Here is a 16,159-nt window from a genome sequence, read left to right on the forward strand (position 1 = left end):
TTCCTTCGCCGCCTACACAGACCATGTCATCTCCAGAACTCACCCGTTACGCGCACCGTATTGAAAGTGTGGGACTCGGTTGCTACCAGGCGAGGGCTCACGACCTTCCCGTTGCCGCTCACTCCTCTATTGGATAATTCTGATTTCCCTCCAGGCACGGACCCCCGGTCGTTCCCACAATGGCGAGGCTCCAGCTGTAGATCAGCGGGACATCTCTTTGACCTAGAGGGCTTTCTCCCATTCGCCGAGCTGTCTCACGGGTATGATATCACCTCACCACAGCTTTTTCAATATTTTCAGCTCAGACACTGGCTCACGCAACCAGAGATTAGCTCTTTCGTTGGCAGGCACATGACGGAGTTCGAGAAATGGCTGGTCGCAAAAGATTCGGATCGAGATCTCATTACAGACCTCTACAAGATGCTCGCTCCTCCCCTTGAGGTGCACCACACGGCATGGCAGAAACGTTGTTAAGGGGAGTTGGGGAGAACATTGACACCTCAGGAATGGCAGTCGATCTACTACTGAGCCACCCACACGGCTAGGAATACGGAAGGCAGAGAGACGGCTGTGAAGTTGGCCACCTATTGGTACCTTACACCTGCTAGACTTCACAGGGGCAAACCAGCCCGGAGCGAGTCCTGTTGGAGGGGATGTGGGGAAACGGGCACTTTGACACATCTCCTATGGGATTGCATAGAAGTTAAGGCGTATTGGACAGCAGTCCTTAATGATATAGATAGCTCTCTGGACACTGAAATCCCACGATTTCCAGCTTACACCATTTTGGGACTCCCAAATGCACTTACTTTTCCTTTGAAATCCAACAGGGGACGGCAAATGGGTCTTGCAATACAGGCATCCTCCCAGCACATCTTATCCCTTTGGGGGACTACTATTAGGCCCACTCACACGGGCTGGTTGCACAAACTATGGTTTAAATTAGGAATGGAGTGCATCCAAGCCACACTCGCTCATACTACATCCACATTCCACACTGTTTGGCAACCGCTGCTCACACTTCTCTCTCAAGAGTTTAATGAAATTATGTGCCCAAGATACCTCCGTCTACTACGCCTGACAGACACAAATCATGCCACCACAGAATCTGAGAAGGAAACACAGTGAACAAACTGTCACAGAGTTGACCTACATTCACAAGAATCGGCACACTGGTTGGGGAGGGGGGAGTTATTGGGGGTGGGAGGGGGGTTTGTTCCTACCACGTTTAATACTTTGGCTTCATGGACAATTACTACTAAGTGCCACGACGTATTCAAATAACACAACAAGTGAACAATGGCAGGGCCCCAAGACATTAGCGGGATATGTGCTGGGCCATATGAAGCGGTTCTCCCGACATGTCATTTACTTTCTTTGGTGGCATCAACAGTGTATTGTACTATTTATGTTTTTCCGTGAAACCAATAAAAACAAATTTAAACATAACATTTTTGGCATCTAGATTGGCAGAGGTTATAACCCCACTGCGTCAACAAGGGTTCATCCCGGGTAGGGACACCGCAGATCATGTCTGGCGCGTTATTGCCCTACTGGACAGGGCCCAGGTCACGGCCTCCCCCCTCGGCTTGATCCTGTTGGACGCCGAGAAGGCGTTCGACAGGGTCTCCTGGGGGTTCTTGTGGGCCGTGCTCCGGTGGAAGGGCTTTGGGAGTGAATTTATCCAGTCAATACAGACTCTATATATCGCTCCTAAAGCTGTATTGCGTATCTCCGGCCAGGAGTTAGGGTATTTTAGCATCAGCAGAGGTACAAGGCAGGGGTGTCCTTGTTCACCCCTGCTCTTTGCCCTATATATTGATCCATTCCTCTGCAAGATCGAAGGCCATTTAGATATATCACCTATAAGGGTCGAAGGTATAGATTATCGTGCTCTGGCCCACGTGGATGACATCGTTGTACTAACCTCAGATGTCTCTTCCGCATTTGTGACCCTCAAGGCATCCTCTAAACAGTTCGGCTCAGTCTCAGGATACAAATTAAACGTGGCAAAAAATCAGGTTGTCCAAACATCTAATATGCCCTCCTCAGAAGCCCCTGTGGTTGCAGTAGCAACCTATTTAGGAGTTAAGATCTCGGCTGCAGTTGAAACCATTCCGGATCTGGATATTCTCCCGGTGGTAGATGCTGTAAACACTAAACTGGAACGGCTGGATTACCTACACCTTTCTTTATATGGCCGTTGCAGTGTTCTTAAAATGATGGTACTTCCAAAGTTTTTATATCTCTTCAGGACAATTCCTTTAGAAATCTCTCAGAAAAGCCTGTCGAAGGCTGACAGGATTTGCTATAGGTTTCTCTGGGGGTATCGCCTTGCTCGTAGAGCCGCTAAATGGCGGTGTCTCCCCCGTGATCGGGCGGCTGGGCTGTACCTAACTTGTTAATATATTACTGGTCCGTCTTTGTTCAATCCATGGGAGTCCCACTTTTGGGGTCAAGTGCTGAGGTTCATCCATGTAATAGACCTACTATCTTCGCTATTGGTCTTGGCACTGTCGCCAAGGGTATACTTACTCAAATTTTGGAGCCCAGCTATTTCAAGAAGACCAGGTTTAAGGTTATCATTGCCATGTTCCATATCTGGCAGAAAATACGGCGTAAACTGGGAATTCCTAATGGCAATATCTACACTCCATTTAAACCTGCACGTCTCCTCCCTCCCATTTTTCAAGATTATATAATGTTTAGATGGCAGGCCTTAGGTATCCAGACTATTGGGGATTTAGTGTGCTCCAGGGAAATACTTTCTTTTTCGTTTGTTAAGGATAAGTTCAAGCTGGATACCGATGACTTTTTTAAATACTTGCAGATTACACATTTTCTCCACAAACGTCTCAGTGAAACCCCCCTAATGCTAGATAAGTTTGATATATTTCAATTAATACAAAGAAAAGCTAGAATAGGGATGCTGTACCAACACTTACTGGCTAGTCCCCCGGATGACCTAGAGGTGCAGAATTTGAAGTGGGGGGTTAGACTTGATAACGCTGGGATTGATCTGAGGCCTACTTTAGAGCTAGCTAGCGAGGTCCTGGTTTCAGGCAGCTTATGGACCCAAAGCTACATGGCTACTTTCGATTTATATTAAACGCCTGCAAAAATAGAGAAATGGGGTGGTAGGAAGGGGGATCATTGTGCTCGGTGTGGGCTCTATGCAGCTGATTCTATGCATATGTTTTATCTCTGCCCGGTCCTCCATGATTTTATGCTCGACGTGGAGCGATTTAGCAATAGCACGCTTAATATCCATTGCACTCAAAAATGGTTATAATGGGCTCTGAAGGTTCTTCACGGTCTAGCAACTCCCAGTATGACACTGCTTTTTTGTTCATAGCTCTGTCCGCGATTCGTTTTTGTATTACTTCACAATGGTTATCTCCGGACCCACCTGTATTTAGTAACTGGAGAGCTATACTGCTTGCTATTCATAATCTGGAGTTTTCTGTGTTTTCTCGAAAGGGTAGGAGGAAGCGGAAGCAGGCCTGTAAGATCTGGGCCGCTGTGCAGGAATGGTTAAAATAGCCACTGTGGGTTCTTTATATTTATTAAAGGCTGTCATCGTTGTGTCGCTGTTTCTCCATGAATTTTACTTTTCTCTTCTTTTTATTAATGTGTTGATAGCCCCAGCTGTATACTAAATTTGATGTATGTACATATGTATTAGTTTTGTGTGCCTCAACTGTATTGTCTGATCTTAAAAATAAACTAAAACTAATAACAAAAAAAAAATCAAATAAAAATGTTACTTGAGCAAAGCAGGACTGCTCTGCGAAAAATGGGCAATGGTTTAGGAAAGAAAGGTGTGCTTTCTCTAGGCAACCCCACAAGACTGCAGTCACTTAAAATCACTAATCAAAGTGTTAAAAGTGTTACCACGATCTTCTAAAATAAAACAAAATAAAAGAAAGCAAAACGTGGCCCCCTTTTTATGGAGTTGAATCTTTAAGGGCGTAGGGGGGCCTGGTGGAAGTAATCATCCAGTAACCTGGACCCCCTGCGCAATGGCACTCCAGTTGGAGGTTGAGACCTAGCTTGATCTTGACCTAGGGCTGCCAGTCATTGACCTTGCCGTAGGCTCTAATGGGGATACGCAGAAAGAGAATATATATCTTCATTGCTTAGCTTATGATAGGAACATTTATGTATTAGAAGCATGTTAAGGGTAGTCAATTGACAGCTTGTACCTATCAATGTATTGGACTTTCTGCGTATAGCGTGCATAATGTAAATAATAATAAATGCTAATGTTCGCTTATTTTATGTAATAAAATACGGCCGGGGTTTACTACCCCTAATCCAAAGCAGTGTGGTGCTTGAATTGTTTGCCTTGGGGTTAGAAGGGGGGGTGAGCCCCATGGGAGCTGGGAGGGTGACCACCCCAAGGGTTTGAGGGTAAAGAGGAGGGGGACTTTAGGCAAGTACCAGGCCATATGAGAAATTTGATTTAATTAGCTACATCAGCGTCTCCCCCATACTGCGATGGTAGCTTCTGAAGACAGTTGGTGGTGTGTTGTTCTCAGTGACAAGGTGCTGATTGGCCAGAACAGGCCAGCCTCCCAGCCATCCGATCAGCGCATTTCATGCTGCTGGGGAGATGCGAGCTTCAAGTGGGGAGGACGCAGAAGGGCGCTCTCAGCGCAATAATGTTCGGGAAGTCGGGCTCCCAGAGGGAGAAGAGGGGAAGGACCCGGAGCAGTACGCTGAGAACTGGTTGCGGGAACTCTTACCCCGGGGGGTGTTGTCCCCGCACTGTGTGGTAGAAAGAGCGCACAGAGTGCCAGCGCATTAGCCCCGACCCGGAGCTCGGCCCCGTCCGTTCCTCTACAAACTCCTCAATTATCGAGATCGGGACGTGGTGCTCCATGAAACCAGGCAGCTGGGCAATCTTACAGTGGGTCACAGCCGTGTGACTACACGGCAGCAGTACAAAGAAGAAGGAGCACGTACATGGCTGTGAAGAGAAAACTGAGGGAACTAGAGCTGCCCAACTCTTTGTTGTTCACCTCTCGCCTCCACGTGGTCTCGAAGGAGGGTGCCCCCTTCTTCAATGCCCCATCGGACATCTGGGACTGGCTGGAGGAGACGGGACAGTGGAAAGGAGCAAGACCTGCAGGCCCGGAGGAGGGTGGGTGGCAGGAGCAGCGATCGAGGAGGTGCAGAAGGAGAGGGGCTTGCCGGGTCACAGGCCTTGGTCCAGTTGCACCCGACCAGGAGAAGATGCGACTGGAACGACAGGAAGCACTTGAAGCAGTTGCGACCTTGGGAGCGGTAAAAAGTGTTGCTCGCTTGGACTCCCAGCCGCACAGTGACCTGGAACTAAGCGGCTCGTTGTCCCCATCCACGGTGCTTTCTGAAGACATAAACATGCCTGTGGTGATACCCCAAATGGCTGACCAGCTTATGTGACTGAGCAGTGGACTATGGCGGCCATACAGGGGCCCCTGCCTCTGAATGCTCTATTTTTTGTATCCTAGAAATATTGATGTGCGTGCTGTTGCAATGTGTTTCCTGCCCAGTGCGTTTGCGCTGCCATGCGATGATGTACAGTTAAACTCATGCGGGTGTACCTGCCGGCCCGCAGTTGGAAGGCACTGGGCAATCACTACATTCATGGGCTCCTCTGCTGGTGGTCCGCACCGGACCTGCGCGTTTAAATAACCTGAACTTCCCCATACACCTCTTGAACGCCCGGGAGGTCTGAGATAGGGGCGTAACACAGTTTGGTTGTTGACAGCACACCCTCCCAGACAGCCACTGTGCTGGACTAACACTTTTTTAAGTGGTGGATCTTCTTGAGGGTTGGACGCATGCCCCATTGGGGACTCGCCCTTTTAGTTACACTGTTCGTAGTTGTTCTCATGTTTCAGTTGCGGCACACTGATACCCCTTCCCTGATTGCGCCCGTAGGCCCCCTCCGTGGTGCTCCTCTGGCCCTGTATGGGTGCGTCGCGTCCAGACACATGACACACACTAACATAATGACCTGGAACATCCGCGGTATGCACACCCCATCATGCCGTTATTCTGTCTTCTCCTATCTGCAGCGACATGGGGTGGGGATTTTCCTCCTTCAGGAGACACACATAACCCAGATAGAGCTCGACAGACTCCGTAGGCGCTGGAGGGGGCACATTTATGGCATGACCTTTTCTGCGCATGCGCGCTGCACACTAATATGGGTGAGGGCGGGTGTCCCCTTCATTTGTAAAGACGTAAAGGTGGACCAGGAGATGACCTGTTGGTGTTAGTGAAGGACGTGGGATGCATACCGGAACAACTAGCCCAGTTGCTGTGTAAGTTCGCAGATGTCTCGGGGCTCCGGGTGAATGCGGGTAAATCCTGCCTTTATGCGTTTGGCAATGGGGTGGAAGATCAGGGGTATTGCCTCGAAGGCACGAGAGTCCAATGGAAAGCTGCCACCTTTAAGTACCTGGGGATCCAGATCTATCGTCAGCCAGCTAATCTATTTGACGGAAATCTGGGGCGGGCGGTGGCAGCGCTCAGATCCCAGATATGCTTTTGGTCCACACTACCGCTGACAACCACGGGCAGAGTGGCCCTTGCGAAAAGGGTCATGCTCCCCCGACTCCTGTACTATTTTGTTAATCTGCCTCTATTTATCCCGGCTTCTTTCTTTTCTACGCTTAATGTGGTCCTGTAGGACTTTATCTGGGGTACGTCCCGGCACCGATTGGCGCTGGCGAAATTATTCCTGCCAACGGACAGGGGAGGACTGGCCGCCCCCTGCTTCGAATATTACTATCTGGCCGCGCAGCTCCAATGGATGGCCTGCTGGTTGGCGGATAGGGGAAGAGACGATACAGCTACAGACGAGCGGCCGTACTCTCTGGAGCGGGTCACCAAACTCTTTCACCCACTGGCGGCACCTGAGCGACCCACCCCGCTGTTGCTGGCCTTGGCGTATAAATGCTTCCGCAGCTCCCTGTTCCTCACACGAAAGGTGCTTCTGTAGGCACCTGCTATACCTTTGGAGGGTTCCCCAGGTGGCGAGGGGGTCCTCACATGCCCCATGCTAGAGCAGTGGAGGGAGGCAGATGTCCAGACGCTGGGTGACCTTTACAGAGATGGAGCGCTAGTGGCTTATGAGACGCTGATCTCCGAGGACAGGCTTCCCCCCGGGGGGTTCTTATTACATCGTTCCCTCGTAGCGAAGCTGAAGGCCAGGTGGGGAGATGTGGCGACGGAGCCTAAACAGCACTTAACCATGCAGTACCTCCACGTCATGAGGAGGGGCAAACACCTGGTCCGCTGGTTTGCTGCGTCGTTACGGATGCACACGAAGACCAGTTTGACCCCTCTTAGATGCAAATGGGAGCGTGATTTGGGAAAGTCGGTCTCTGATAAGGAGTGGGAGAGAATTCTTAAAAGTCCGGTACGCATTCCCAGAAACATGCGCTTTCGCCAGATACAACTTTACGTTTTTCACAGAGCCTATCTCACACCTGAGCTAATCAACAAGTACTTCCATCGCTCAGACGCGTCCTGCCCCAGGTGCGGTGAGATGGGTGCGGGACTCCTCCATCTTTTGTAGAGCTGCCCTGGGTTGAGCACTTACTGGAGTGCAATCAGTGAGCTGCTTAGGAAATGCACTGGTCGTATTATACCCGTCGATTGGCCTGAATACATTTTGCATCATTTAAGGAGACCACCCAAGGAGAAGGTGTCGCCCCGTTTCTTAGACCTGGGGATGGTAGTGGCAAAGCGCCTCCTTACGAGGGTTGGAAGGCGCGTGACCCGCCTGGCGTACAGGCGTGGACTTCTTCTCTTCAGGCATGGGCCCGGGCGGAGTGGACTGCCATACGTAGAGATGAAACGTTGGGGTTCCGAAAAGAACCCATAGCGGAGCGGTGGGAGCACATGCTTAATACCTTACAGTTGCCAGATGGGATTGGTGGTGCGGGTGTTGTAGAGGTTTAGGTGGGTGCTCTTGGGGGTTGGAGTGTACCGTGGGCTGTTCTCCTGTCCAGATAATCTGTTAGGTACAACCATTGCCCCACTGGGGCATACAGGTTTACAGCGCAGGCGCAGCTGTGGCTGGAGGTGCGTGCGCGTACGGGGTGGGGGTGGGGGGGGCGAAGGGGAGGGGAGGTGGGAGGGGGGTTAGCATGAGTATGTGTCTGTGGTTTTGCCGCTGTTGTTTCTGTTTATTTACGGTTGTTGTATAAATATCATTTTTGTATGCAAGTCCAAGTTGAGGGGGTCCACCCAAAACCCTGCTATTGTACAGGGCTCAACGCGAGGACAGCCATGGACCATTCTGGAGTTGCCTGCTTAGGCACTCCATGATCTAGCCAGCTTTGGGCGATTATCTTTTGTTTCTGAGAGACCCTAACTGTGACATCGTGATTCCAAGCTGTAATGTTATTATGTATATGAATGCTTAATTGACATGCCCAGATAGCTGTGCTGAATTGGTTGAAGTTCATATTGTACTATGAAAACCCTAAAATGCCAATAAACAGATTTGACAAAAAAAGGATTGTTAAAGGACACTGACATATACAAATTAAAAGAAATGGGCGGAGTTGGACCGTACAAACATATACCACAGTTAGCTAAGCGACAGCGCAAGCGTGGTCTAGGCTTGACCTAAAAAGCGTTCATTCCTTTCAACACTCAGTCGTTGCAAGTCACAGCAGTAAAGAGGAACATGGTCACAGTGTCTCCACCTGGAAAATTGATAAACAGAAATGGATCCCACTTCCTGTCTACTGAACACAGTCCAGACTCTGATGACCACTCAACCTTGCCAGAAAGTCCTGGTGTGTCCTGCATGACCAGAGGGGCACTGAGCTGACACTCCCTCCGATGACCACTCGGTCTGGCAGATTGGTGACCAGACCTTGCAGATTTATTGAAGAAATCTGACTCATAATAATGATAGGCTGTGTTTGAACGGGGAAGGGTGGGTGGTGTAGAGTTGGGTCTCTGGCTGGCTGTGTCATCAAGGCCTTAGCCGAAGGTGGGAAGGGGAAGTGAAAATGAATAAAAAAGCCTGGAATTGGAAAGTCGGGAGGAAAGAAGAGGTTAGATGAGGTGTTTTATTTATTTTTTATTTATTTAATGGGATTTTATATAGCGCGAACTTTACTCGAAGGTGTCAGAGCGCTTTACATAAGAACCAGTTACAAAACATAAGGACATAGGATTACATGTGTTACATAAAAGATACGTACAAAAAAATTGCAAATGTACAAGATGTAGAGTCACACAAGGAAGACATACAAACAGAAAGAAGAGATATGAATGGGAATACTCTAAGAGTCACATAGGAATGGTAGAGTCTACAAAGGTCTATTGCATATGCTAGTGATTAGAGTTATCTCTATATACATAGGGAAGGGATACGAGTGGATAAACTCGAAGAGTCACATAGGAATGATAGAGAGTACAAAGGTCTACTTCATATACTAGTGATTAGAGTTATCTATATACATAGGGGAGGGATACGAATGGATATACTCTAAGAGTCACATAGGAATGGTAGAGACTACAAAGGTCTACTGCACATACTAGTGATTAGAGTTATCTCTATATACATAGGGAAGGGATACGAGTGGATATACTCTAAGAGTCACATAGGAATGGTAGAGACTACAAAGGTCTACTGCATATACTAGTGATTAGAGTTATCCCTATATACATAGGGAAGGGAAACGAGTGGATATACTCTGAGTCACATAGGAATGGTAGATAGTACACAGGTCTACTGCATATACTAGTGATTAGAGTTATCTCTATATACATAGGGAAGGGATACGAGTGGATATACTCGAAGAGTCACATAGGAATGGTAGAGAGTACAAAGGTCTACTTCATATACTAGTGATTAGAGGTATCTATATACATAGGGAAGGGATACGAATGGATATACTCTAAGAGTCACATAGGAATGGTAGAGACTACAAAGGTCTGTGGTAAATAAATAAATAATACCTCTCTTTTTGACTAGACATATATCATAACAGATAGCTCAATAAATAAGAGTCAAGATTCGAGGTAGTAGGAGTTTTTGCAGGTTTAATACATCATAAGGACAGGAACAGGACAACCTGCATAGGAATAGGATGACAGGGCCCAGCAGCTGCTGGGGCTGGATCTGGGATGAGCGCGCTGACTTTTAATAACAATACATGAGCATATATACATAACGCAAACACATAGCATTACATTGCAGTAGGCGTAGCAGTGGGTGGAGCAGAAGGCGTGACGCGTAGCAGTCGCGAAAGATAAGGGGGAAAGTAGGTGTAACTGGGCGTATACATAGACATGTGATGCAAACGTAACAGAATATGTCATGAATGGGGCGGAAACCATGGAGGGGGCTACCTAAGGAGCCGGGACCTCTAACCTGATGGTGCGCGCAAACTAGCAATGACGTATCACTAGGAGAAGCTGGGGGCTATGAACTCTGTGCTAGGAGCAGAGACTGAAGTCTGGAGAGTCAGGGCGACATGTACCTAAACAGTATCTAGTATCTGATGTTTAGAGAACATGTTGATATAAACTAGAAGTTAGGAGGGGAAAGGCTAACTTGATTCTAAGACTGGACCATGCATTATTCTACATGTAGTGCGTGATGAAGAATATTAAATGACCATTAAATGCAGTATTTCTCTAACGTGGAGACGTGAAGGCTAGACAATGACGGAAACTATTGATGCAGTTCAGTAGCTTAGGAATGCAGAGAAGGAGGACTGAACTGATAACTGGAACTATAACATACTTTTGGCAGACTCAGAGACTGAGCCAGGCTGGGCCGGGCACTGCGAGGCAGGAAGTAAGTGAAGGGTCGAGGATACAGGTGGGGGCTGTATCGCTCCTCAGCGAGGCTTCAGGAGACAGGAGCTGAATCTGGTGTCCAGGCCCTTTTGAGGCCTAGAAACGGGGACTTTACTTATAGAATAACGTGCACACTGAGAAACGTGGCAACGTAGCTTTACATAGGCCTGATATTCGTAGTATTCACGAGGACTGGAAACTGGCATACTAGAGGTGGACACAACTGTAATTGCGTCATTAATCGAACATGGGGAATGCATATGCATATTTAATCATGCACAAATAACATATTATGGATGACACGTAGGGACACAGAACATGGCAAAATTTACTTTTCCACATTCCCTCCTTGTCACTACGTTTCCATCAGGAAACATCAATATTCATGATACCATCTATCATTTCATACAGTATCATTTGCTCGTCTCGAATTATCCTGGAACGGGATTTAGAACGGGGCTTGGGACTAGGAATACAAGAGGTAGCACAAATGCCGCAAATCGCAGGGCCACATTGTATACAGAGGCAGCAGCTGAATATGATCGCTACTGCAATACCTAGAAAGGACAATATTTTCCATCCCCATGCGGAAATTATATTCCAGAACCAACCGGACCATGTCCAGGTGCCTGGATCTTGGTGTATCAGATGGGCAATTTTATGGAGTCTGGTTATAGCTGAATAAACAGACGGCGCGTTATTTGGAATGAAAATGCAGCAACTAGATCCGATGACTCTACAGGCCCCGCCCCTATCGGCCAGTATGACGTCAAGGACGAGACGATTCTGTAAAACGACAAATCTCATAGCAGATTGCTCTTCAGTTAAGTTACCTAGAGCAGAGGCAGTCTCATTTATTACAGCTTCGAGGGTTCTGGTTAACCTACGGATCAGTTTACTATTCTGGATAGGTCCTATAAAGAAAAAGAAACCTCTGTTGAAATCTGTATACTGTTCTAGAGCAGTTTCAGTATAATCGACAATTGGGGACTCGATCTCCCTTCTATGTCTAATGTGTACTAGATGTGTATTTCTATGATAATCAGGTGGGGCTAGGAAAACTGGTGGCAGTAGGAAGGCAATGTAACAGGTTCCCTCCCAATCGAGGGGCAGACGAACATATGCGGTTTGACCACAAATAAAATATGAATGACGTGAGGCTTTGAAAATAGATTTCCCACTGTCACTATACTTGACAATAGTAGTACATTCACTATGTCCTACATGTACAGAACCATTATTTCGGACACATAATTCGCCTTTGACTGGTAGTACTGAAATAGCAGGTAAGTCTGGAGTAGTATCAGACTGAACATTCAAGACCATGAAATTCGAAGAATAATTACCTAAATTATACACTTCATTTTCTAGATCTAAACCTGTTCTGTGGGGAAGACCTTGCTTGTCTGGAAAACATGTACTGTTAAGAAAAAACATATCTGTTGAGGATGACGTTAACGTGGACCATGCTCCACACGAACCATTATGTGAAAATGGATAAGGAAAAAGTGGCAGGACTCCCTTCGGTGTCTGGAAAGGGGGGAGTCGACCACACACCCAACAATTAGTGGCATTGCTGGTCTGGTGTGAGTAATGTAACATACGGATGAATGAGTTATTTCTCATAGCGAGGCGGTAAGAGAGTTCATGAGGAGGCAGATCACTAAACGTGTGCTCTACTGTAGCATTAGCAGACTTATTTACATGTGAAACTGGGAAACATAGGTAAAATGCATAACTGGTGCAGGAAATCATAAGGCTGAAAAAAATATGAAACATAGAAAAACGATACATCGGATTGAGTTTTGACTAACTCTCTCACTATGGGGGTCTATTTTATACATGTCAGAAACAGTCTAACCGTTTCACCTAGGGGAGGACTTAGACAATCAAACTGACTGACTCATTTTACTAGACCGAAGTTTTAGCTTGTACTCCTGTTGCGGAGTTTTCTCTAACGGGGAGGGGTTGTAGCAATGTCTTTTGCGGGACAGTCCTTGAGAACAATGCCTTGGCAATCCTTCAAATCCTGGGAAATGTTCTTTAAGACGGGTTTCAGTCCATTAAAAAGTTTGACATGAGAAAGGTGCACCCAGCCTTTGCGTCCTTCCAACTTCACGGCTGTACGGGTGGTGAGGAGGACCTGTCGAGGCTCTTTCCAACGAGGCTCCAGCGGACTTGATCTGTCAAAGTTGCGGACCATCACCATGGATCCTGGAACGATTTCATGCGGTGCCACCTCGGTATTGTCTGGAAATGCGGCGGCAACCTGTGAACGACATGAGTTGAGGGCAGACATCAAGGAAGCTAGGTAATCTGTCAGCATATTACTTGAAACATCGGTAATACTTCGGGGTCTAGGAGTACCCCACATGTTTGGGGGGCGGCCGAAAACGACCTCATACGGGGACAGACCTGATCTGGAATGTGCGACCATGCGCATATAAAATAAAGCGACTGGTAGAGCTACTAGCCAGTCCACACCTTTTTCTTTACACACTTTTGCAATACGGATTTTCAGGGTCTGGTTATGTCTCTCTACGAGACCGGCTGCTTCAGGATGGCGTACACAATGGAACTTCCACTGGTACCCTAGCAAAAGGGAAACATGCTTCATGAGTTCAGATGAGAATGGCTGGCCGTTGTCAGAATATACGACTCTAGGGAGTCCATAACGGGGGAAAAACTCACGAACCAACTGCTTGGCAGTGGTCGCGGCTGTGTAATCTGGGACTGGATATGCTTCTGTCCACCTGGACAAAGCGCATACAACTACAAGGACATACTTGAAACCTTGACATCGCTCCATCTGAATATAATCCATCTGGAGGACTTCAAAAGGGTGGTCAGGGGGCTGGAATCCACCTTGTTCCACCGGGACACTTTTACCTGGATTAAACTGACAACATATCATACAGGTACGGACTTTCTGCTTGGCTGCAGCTCGTAAATGCTTGTTGAACCAAATGTTCTGGATACTGTCTAACATAGCTTTTTCTCCTAAATGTGCTGGACTATGTGCGGTATTAATAATGACTTGAACCATAGAGTCGGGGAGAAACCATGTGGCTCTACCCTTTGTTAACCATCCTTGATCTGTCTGGACCCCTCCTTGTTCGGACCATTTCTTGATTTCTTCGGGAGTAGCATGTAACTGGATATCTATGACATCTTGTGTAGGGTCCTTAACTGTCATACATGTAGTCGGATCTGGAGTATGTGTCTGATTAACTGGAATGTCTGGAGTCTGTGCTGTAAGCTTGGCTGTGCGATCTGCTAGATCATTACCTTGAGAAATAATGTCAGTAACTTTCGTATGTGCTTTGCACTTCATGATAGCAATAGATGTCGGCAAGTGTATGGCATCTAACAGAGCTTGAATAAGGAGACCATGCTGAATCTTGGTTCCATGAGAAGTCATGAAACCTCTCTCCTGCCAGAGCACTCCGAAGTCGTGTACAACTCTGAATGCGTAGCGTGAATCTGTGTAAACATTAACTTTCAAGTTCTTGGCGTGTATACAGGCTTGTGTCAGAGCAACTAGCTCTGCTGCTTGAGCGGACAGGGTATCAATACGGTGTGTCTCTATAACTTTAGTGTCAGTAGTCACTGCATACGCAGCGACTAGTTCTCCTGTACTTGTTCTCATACATGAACCATCCACATAAAGTGTCAGGTCGGGATCTGGTAACGGAATATCTGTCAGATCTTGTCTTGGCTTTGTTGTAATGTTAACTACTTCCACGCAATCATGTGTGGCTGGATTTGAATTAACTGATGGTAACAGTGTAGCAGGATTTAAAATGTTGCAGCGTCTGATTTCTATGTGTGGCTGGAACAGTGTCAATTCATAACCTGTTAAACGTGCAATTGTCAAGTGCTGAGTTTGTGTTCGGTTTAAAAGAACTTCCACAGAGTGTGGAACTTGTACTGTCAGGGTATGTCCTAAGACTATGGAATCACTTTGTCTGATAGCTAGTGCTGTGGCTGCAACTGACTTGAGGCACGCAGGCAGAGCCTGGGCTACAGGATCTAATGTGCTCGAAAAATAAGCACAGGGCTTGTATTGTCCTGCTTGATCTTGTGTGAGAACAGATAATGCTGTACCTTCGCGTTCAGTGACGAAAAGTGTAAAAGGCTTACTGTAGTTCGGTGTCGCTAGAACTGGAGCTTGGCATAAAGCTTTCTTTAACTCATTGAAACTAAGTGTATGTTCAGATGTCCAAGGGAGGACAGTCGATACGGCTGCCTCCTGTGTCGTTAACTGTATCAGTGGTTTGGCTAGAAATGCATACTGAGGAATCCATTGTCTGCAGTAAGAAGTAAGGCCGATAAAAGCACGTACCTCCTTCTGGGTCTTGGGCTGAGGAAGACTCGCTATCAACTGGATACGGTCTGGTGTCAACTGCCTACCCCTCTTGGACAGTAAGTGTCCTAAGTAGACCACTTGCTGGACACAGAATTGAAGCTTAGAAGGGGACACCTTGTGCCCCATCTCGGCTAGGAAATACAAAACTGTAAGGGATGCTTGCTCGCAAGCACGTTCAGAACGGGCTGTGATCAGTAGATCATCGACATACTGGAGCAGGGCAGTGTCAGTTGGCATGTGAATGTTGTCTAGTTGTCTCTTGAGTGCTTGACTGTAAATACTAGGACTTTCTGTGAAACCTTGAGGAGCTCGTGTGAACATATAGCTCCTTCCATTTAAACAAAATCCGAAAAGGAACTGGCTGTCTGGATGAATAGGAACACTGAAAAATGCGTTCTTGAGGTCTATGACAGTGAAGAACGTGGCTTCGGAATCAATGGCTGTCAATAGGGAAGAGATGTCTGGGACAACTGGGTACTGCGGAATAATAAATTTATTAAGCTCTCGTAGGTCAATCACTAATCGATATACTGGGGGTGCATTTGGATCAGTACGTTTCATGACTGGAATGATCGGAGAATTACATACGTTGGAGTCAGTTTCTACAACCACTCCTTGAGCCATGAGCTCGTCAATAATTTTGGATAAGGCTGCTACAGCCTCAGGTGGCAATCTGTACTGTCTGATTCGTGGTAACACTACACCTGGCTTGAGAGTCACACGATAGGGTGTGATTTGCATGTAACCTACATCAGTTGGACCTTGCGCCCATAGATGCTGTGGAACATTAGACAGTCTCGAATCAAAATCTCGTAATACATAGTGACCCTTGAAGTCACGTAGGAACAATCGTATTCCCTCTGGGGAACAGCATATAACTGCACCTAACTCTTTCAGTGTCTTAATGCCTAATAGGTTTTCTGGACATGACTTAGTAAGTAACAGATCAGTAGTGCGGGACAATGG

At 47.1% G+C, this 16,159-nt stretch overlaps 1 protein-coding gene across 10 annotated transcripts in view; it reads left to right on the plus strand.

Annotated features, from left to right (window-relative positions):
• C4_1H18orf63 (chromosome 4_1 C18orf63 homolog) overlaps window positions 1–16,159 on the plus strand; it is a 1,754,940-nt gene that overhangs the window by 1,446,188 nt on the left and 292,593 nt on the right. The window lies entirely within an intron of this gene.

Source organism: Lissotriton helveticus, chromosome 4_1 (genome assembly GCF_964261635.1).
Source record: "Lissotriton helveticus chromosome 4_1, aLisHel1.1, whole genome shotgun sequence".
NCBI classification, from domain to species: Eukaryota; Metazoa; Chordata; class Amphibia; order Caudata; family Salamandridae; genus Lissotriton; species Lissotriton helveticus.